The sequence below is a fragment of the Bufo bufo genome, chromosome 3, assembly GCF_905171765.1.
Source record: "Bufo bufo chromosome 3, aBufBuf1.1, whole genome shotgun sequence".
NCBI lineage: Eukaryota > Metazoa > Chordata > Amphibia > Anura > Bufonidae > Bufo > Bufo bufo.
The window spans coordinates 668240970-668248626 of NC_053391.1; positions in this window are offsets into that span (position 1 = coordinate 668240970).

The following is a 7657-nucleotide window of genomic DNA, read 5'->3' on the forward strand; positions in this document are numbered from 1 at the left end:
GTGTTGTCGTGTCGAGCTGTGGGTTTATTATACAGTTAAAGTCTCCTAATTTAAGGAGTTTGCCTTGTTTCATCTCATTTATATAAAAGCGTATCTTTGTATAAAAGCATATCTGATGTTTGGTGCATATATCGCAGCTATGGTATATACTATGTTATTGAGGTAACATATCAATATCACAAATCTACCTTGATTATCTTTGCATTGGTCTATTAACTTAAACGCCACAGTATTTCTGACCGCAATTCAGAGGCGTATCTAGTGAAAATGGCGCCTATGGCAAGCACTGAAACTGCGCCCCTGTCAAAATATTTTAAACCCATCTTTCAGATAACCTTAACAAAAAAAAAAACACGATAGCTCTTTTGTAGAACCCCCATAAAAACTTACAGTTACTTGACTTGGCCCTTGGGGATCTCGGACGCCACTTCAACACTTTGGCCGGGGGCTCGGCGGAGCTGATGTTGTGCTTTAACCTAATGAGAAAGATTTCATAATAAGGATTTGGAGAAAGGGCAGAGGGATAGCAGAGCAGGGAGAGGCTGGTGCTGCTACTAGGGGGTCATACCATGGGGGAGTAATAAAGCCCACCATAATGCCCCCCCAGTAGTAATAATTCTCCTTATAATATGCAAAACATTTGTAATGCCCCCAGTTGAGCTAATGTTCCCATAATGTGCCAATATAAAATACCCCTTCTCAGTGCCCCCGTAGATGACCCCCATAGTGCACCCCCCTTCCCCATAGTACCCACCATAATGTGTCCCAGTATAAAATGCCCCTATACAGAGCCCCCATATAAAATATCTTCTTTTTTAGCCTCAGTAGATGCCCCTATAGTGCCCCCCAATAATCTGCAGTAAGATGTGCCCCCATAGATGCCCCCAATCATGTGCCAGTAATAAGAGCCCCCCCACCATCATGTGCCAGTAGCCAGAGCCCCCCCCATATCATGTCAGTAGCCAGAGCCCCCCCATATCATGTGTCAGTAGCCAGAGCCCCCCATATCATGTGCCAGTAGCCAGAGTGCCCCCAATCATGTGCCAGAAATAAGAGCCCCCCCACCATCATGTGCCAGTAGCCAGAGCCCCCCATATCATATGCCAGTAGCCAGAGCCCCCCCATATCATGTGCCAGTAGCCCCCCTTATGTGCCAGTAGCCCTCCTTATCATGTGCCAGTAGCCCCCCTTATCATGTGCCAGTAGCCCCCTTATCATGTGCCAGTAGCCCCCCTTATCATGTGCCAGTAGCCCCCCTTATCATGTGCCAGTAGCCCCCCATATCATGTGCCAGTAGCCAGAGCCCCCCCCCATATCATGTGCCAGTAGCCAGAGCCCCCCCCCCACCATCATGTGCCAGTAGCCAGAGCCCCCCCATATCATGTGTCAGTAGCCAGAGCCCCCCCATATCATGTGTCAGTAGCCAGAGTGCCCCCATATCATGTGCCAGTAGCCAGAGTGCCCCCATATCATGTGCCAGTAGCCCCCCATATCATGTGCCAGTAGCCCCCCTTATCATGTGCCAGCCCAGTAGTCCCCCCTTATCATGTGCCAGCCCAGTAGTCCCCCCTTATCATGTGCCAGCCCAGTAGTCCCCCCTTATCATGTGCCAGCCCAGTAGCCCCCCTTATCATGTGCCAGCCCAGCCCAGTAGTCCCCCCTTATGTGCCAGCCCAGTAGCCCCCCTTATGTGCCAGCCCAGTAGCCCCCCTTATCATGTGCCAGCCCAGTAGCCCCCCTTATCATGTGCCAGCCCAGCCCAGTAGTCCCCCCTTATGTGCCAGCCCAGTAGCCCCCCTTATGTGCCAGCCCAGTAGCCCCCCTTATCATGTGCCAGCCCAGTATTGTACCTATATAAAAAAATTAAAAAAAATAATACACTTATACTTACCTCCAGCAATGCGATGCGATGCAGGCCACCTCTTCCGTCTGTGTGTCCCTCGCTATACGGCTCAGGCGACGCGATGACGTCATCGCGCCATCACCGGCCTCTGATAGGCTGCCAGCACTAAGCCGGCAGCCTATCAGAGGAACAGGAGGGGACACACCTCTCCCTCCTCTGCCGCAGCACAGACAGGCATCTGTATTGCCGTCCTGAGGACGGCAATACAGATGACTATGGAGATGAGCGCTTCCGCAATGGAGGCGCTCATCTCCTGCTCTGCCCTGCCGCCGGCCGCGGCCGCCCCCACTTGTCACCAGGGCCGCAGCACTGGGGTGCGGGGCCCGGGCACCCACTGCACCCCGTGTAGGATCGGCCCTGGTCGCCCCCCCCCGCTTGGCGCCTATGGCACTAGCCATGGCTGCCATAGCTTGGATACGCCACTGCCGCAATTAAAACACCTCTGGATTTGGTAGAATAGTGAGACTGCAACACATCTGGGAATCCCCGGTTCCTGATGCGAAGTGCGTCTTTAACCGCTTGCCGCCACGCTAACGCCGAAAGGCGTCATTTCTGCGGCGCTCCCAGGTCACACTAACGCCAATAGGCGTCATCTCGCGTGAGCCGAGATTTCCTGTGAACGCGCGCACACAGGCGCGCGCGCTCACAGGAACGGAAGGTAAGAGAGTTGATCTCCAGCCTGCCAGCGGCGATCGTTCGCTGGCAGGCTGGAGATGTGTTTTTTTTAACCCCTAACAGGTATATTAGACGCTGTTTTGATAACAGCGTCTAATATACCTGCTACCTGGTCCTCTGGTGGTCCCCTTTGTTTGGATCGACCACCAGAGGACACAGGTAGCTCAGTAAAGTAGCACCAAACACCACTACACTACACCCTCCCCCCCTGTCACTTATTAACCACTTATGAACCCCTGATCACCCCATATAGACTCCCTGATCACCCCCCTGTCATTGATTACCCCCCTGTCATTGATTACCCCCCTGTAAAGCTCCATTCAAACGTCCGCATGATTTTTACGGATCCACTGATAGATGGATCGGATCCGCAAAACGCATCCGGACGTCTGAATGAAGCCTTACAGGGGCGTGATCAATGACTGTGGTGATCACCCCATATAGACTCCCTGATCACCCCCCTGTAAAGCTCCATTCAGATGTCCGCATGATTTTTACGGATGCACTGATAGATGGATCGGATCCGCAAAACGCATCCGGACGTCTGAATGAAGCCTTACAGGGGCGTGATCAATGACTGTGGTGATCACCCCATATAGACTCCCTGATCACCCCCCTGTCATTGATTACCCCCCTGTAAAGCTCCATTCAGATGTCCGCATGATTTTTACGGTTGCACTGATAGATGGATCGGATCCGCAAAACGCATCCGGACGTCTGAATGAAGCCTTACAGGGGCGTGATCAATGACTGTGGTTATCACCCCATATAGACTCCCTGATCACCCCCCTGTCATTGATTACCCCCCTGTAAAGCTCCATTCAGATGTCCGCATGATTTTTACGGATGCACTGATAGATGGATCGGATCCGCAAAACGCATCCGGACGTCTGAATGAAGCCTTACAGGGGCGTGATCAATGACTGTGGGGATCACCCCATATACACTCCATGATCACCCCCCTGTCATTGATTACCCCCCTGTCATTGATTACCCCCCTGTAAAGCTCCATTCAGACGTCCGCATGATTTTTACGGATCCACTGATAGATGGATCGGATCCGCAAAACGCATCCGGACGTCTGAATGAAGCCTTACAGGGGCGTGATCAATGACTGTGGTGATCACCCCATATAGACTCCCTGATCACCCCCCTGTCATTGATTACCCCCCTGTAAAGCTCCATTCAGACGTCCGCATGATTTTTACGGATCCACTGATAGATGGATCGGATCCGCAAAACGCATCCGGACGTCTGAATGAAGCCTTACAGGGGCATGATCAATGACTGTGGTGATCACCCCATATAGACTCCCTGATCACCCCCCTGTCATTGATCACCACCCCTGTCATTGATTACCCCCCTGTCATTGATCACCCCTCTGTAAGGCTCCATTCAGACATTTTTTTGGCCCAAGTTAGTGGAATTATTATTTTTTTTTTCTTACAAAGTCTCATATTCCACTAACTTGTGTCAAAAAATAAAATCTCACATGAACTCACCATACCCCTCACGGAATCCAAATGCGTAAAAATTTTTAGACATTTATATTCCAGACTTCTTCTCACGCTTTAGGGCCCCTAGAATGCCAGGGCAGTATAAATACCCCACATGTGACCCCATTTCAGAAAGAAGACACCCCCAGGTATTCCGTGAGGGGCATATTGAGTCCATGAAAGATTGAAATTTTTGTCCCAAGTTAGCGGAACGGGAGACTTTGTGAGAAAAAAATTAAAAATATCAATTTCCGCTAACTTGTGCCAAAAAAAAAAAAATTCTATGAACTCGCCATGCCCCTCATTGAATACCTTGGGGTGTCTTCTTTCCAAAATGGGGTCACATGTGGGGTATTTATACTGCCCTGGCATTCTAGGGGCCCCAAAGCGTGAGAAGAAGTCTGGTATCCAAATGTCTAAAAATGCCCTCCTAAAAGGAATTTGGGCACCTTTGCGCATCTAGGCTGCAAAAAAGTGTCACACATCTGGTATCGCCGTACTCAGGAGAAGTTGGGGAATGTGTTTTGGGGTGTCATTTTACATATACCCATGCTGGGTGAGAGAAATATCTTGGTCAAATGCCAACTTTGTATAAAAAAATGGGAAAAGTTGTCTTTTGCCAAGATATTTCTCTCACCCAGCAAGGGTATATGTAAAATGACACCCCAAAACACATTCCCCAACTTCTCCTGAATACGACGATACCACATGTGTGACACTTTTTTGCAGCCTAGGTGGGCAAAGGGGCCCATATTCCAAAGAGCACCTTTAGGATTTCACAGGTCATTTACCTACTTACCACACATTAGGGCCCCTGGAAAATGCCAGGGCAGTATAACTACCCCACAAATGACCCCATTTTGGAAAGAAGACACCCCAAGGTATTCCGTGAGGGGCATGGCGAGTTCCTAGAATTTTTTATTTTTTGTCACAAGTTAGTGGAAAATGCAGATTTTTTTTATTTATTTTTTTCATACAAAGTCTCATATTCCACTAACTTGTGACAAAAAATAAAAACTTCCATGAACTCACTATGCCCATCAGCGAATACCTTGGGGTCTCTTCTTTCCAAAATGGGGTCACTTGTGGGGTAGTTATACTGCCCTGGCATTCTAGGGGCCCAAATGTGTGGTAAGGAGTTTGAAATCAAATTCTGTAAAAAATGACCTGTGAAATCCGAAAGGTGCTCTTTGGAATATGGGCCCCTTTGCCCACCTAGGCTGCAAAAAAGTGTCACACATCTGGTATCTCCGTACTCAGGAGAAGGTGGGGAATGTGTTTTGGGGTGTCATTTTATATATACCCCTGCTGGGTGAGAGAAATATCTTGGCAAAAGACAACTTTTCCCATTTTTTTATACAAAGTTGGCATTTGACCAAGATATTTATCTCACCCAGCATGGGTATATGTAAAAAGACACCCCAAAACACATTCCTCAACTTCTCCTGAGTACGGCGATACCAGATGTGTGACACTTTTTTGCAGCCTAGGTGGGCAAAGGGGCCCATATTCCAAAGAGCACCTTTCGGATTTCACAGGTCATTTTTTACAGAATTTGATTTCAAACTCCTTACCACACATTCGGGCCCCTAGAATGCCAGGGCAGTATAACTACCCCACAAGTGACCCCATTTTGGAAAGAAGAGACCCCAAGGTATTCGCTGATGGGCATAGTGAGTTCATGGAAGTTTTTATTTTTTGTCACAAGTTAGTGGAATATGAGACTTTGTATGAAAAAAAAAAAATAATAAAAATCATCATTTTCCACTAACTTGTGACAAAAAATAAAAAATTCTAGGAACTTGCCATGCCCCTCACGGAATACCTTGGGGTGTCTTCTTTCCAAAATGGGGTCACTTGTGGGGTAGTTATACTGCCCTGGCATTCTAGGGGCCCAAATGTGTGGTAAGGAGTTTGAAATCAAATTCTGTAAAAAATGACCTGTGAAATCCGAAAGGTGCTCTTTGGAATATGGGCCCCTTTGCCCACCTAGGCTGCAAAAAAGTGTCACACATCTGGTATTGCCGTACTCAGGAGAAGGTGGGGAATGTGTTTTGGGGTGTCATTTTACATATACCCATGCTGGGTGTGAGAAATATCTTGGCAAAAGACAACTTTTCCCATTTTTTTATACAAAGTTGGCATTTGACCAAGATATTTATCTCACCCAGCATGGGTATATGTAAAAAAGACACCCCAAAACACATTCCTCAACTTCTCCTGAATACAGAGATACCAGATGTGTGACACTTTTTGCAGCCTAGGTGGGCAAAGGGGCCCATATTCCAAAGAGCACCTTTCGGATTTCACAGGTCATTTTTTACAGAATTTGATTTCAAACTCCTTACCACACATTCGGGCCCCTAGAATGCCAGGGCAGTATAACAACCCCACAAGTGACCCCATTTTGGAAAGAAGAGACCCCAAGGTATTTCGTGATGGGCATAGTGAGTTCATAGAAGTTTTTATTTTTTTGTCATTTGTGGGGTGTTTGTACTGTCTGGGCATTGTAGAACCTCAGGAAACATGACAGGTGCTCAGAAAGTCAGAGCTGCTTCAAAAAGCGGAAATTCACATTTTTGTACCATAGTTTGTAAACGCTATAACTTTTACCCAAACCATTTTTTTTTTACCCAAACATTTTTTTTTATCAAAGACATGTAGAACTATAAATTTCGAGCAAAATTTCTATATGGATCTCGTTTTTTCTGCAAAATTTTACAACTGAAAAGTGAAAAATGTCATTTTTTTGCAAAAAAATCGTTAAATTTCGATTAATAACAAAAAAAGTAAAAATGTCAGCAGCAATGAAATACCACCAAATGAAAGCTCTATTAGTGAGAAAAAAAGGAGGTAAAATTCATTTGGGTGGTAAGTTGCATGACCGAGCAATAAACGGTGAAAGTAGTGTAGTGCCGATTTGTAAAAAAGGGCCTGGTCTTTAGGGGGGTATAAACCTGTGGTCCTTAAGTGGTTAAGAAGAATATGGGTTTCTACTGCGCAAAAGACATCACTTTTTTGGGTCATTGCTTCAGCCCACATTTGTTTCCTCTTGTGTGGGCTATTCAGCCCGTTTACATAGAGAGCTGTTATGTGCAGTACCATTTCAATACAGAAGGGTAAGTTGATACAAGAGGATTCCCAGAGGTTCCAAACCCACATCAATGTATTCCCATCGGTCTCTTAATCTCATGCTAGTTATCACTGATCCCTTATCAACTGTTATAGTAAAAAGAAAAACAAAGCAAACAGAATAAACATAAGAAGGATGGTTTCTGCTATTCTGATGTAGTTGGAATAAGAGCTTGTAGTGCAGAAACAATAATTCAGTAAAACTTATCTGGTAGTAAGGATGGGTTGAGTCCAAGTCCTCATTTTCCATCCAAGAAAGTAAGGGGAAAGTTCAACTTGAACTTGAAACAGGTTCCCTCCAACCAACATTCGAAAGGCTTGGGAGCACTGTGGTATGTACTCCATCAGTCTGGTGCACGGCGCCAGTCTTGTACGGCGTGCTGAGGAGAAGGTCTTCTCTTTATTTCGGTGGATGCTTTGATCTGGAGATCCTGGAGAAGTTTAGTACCCT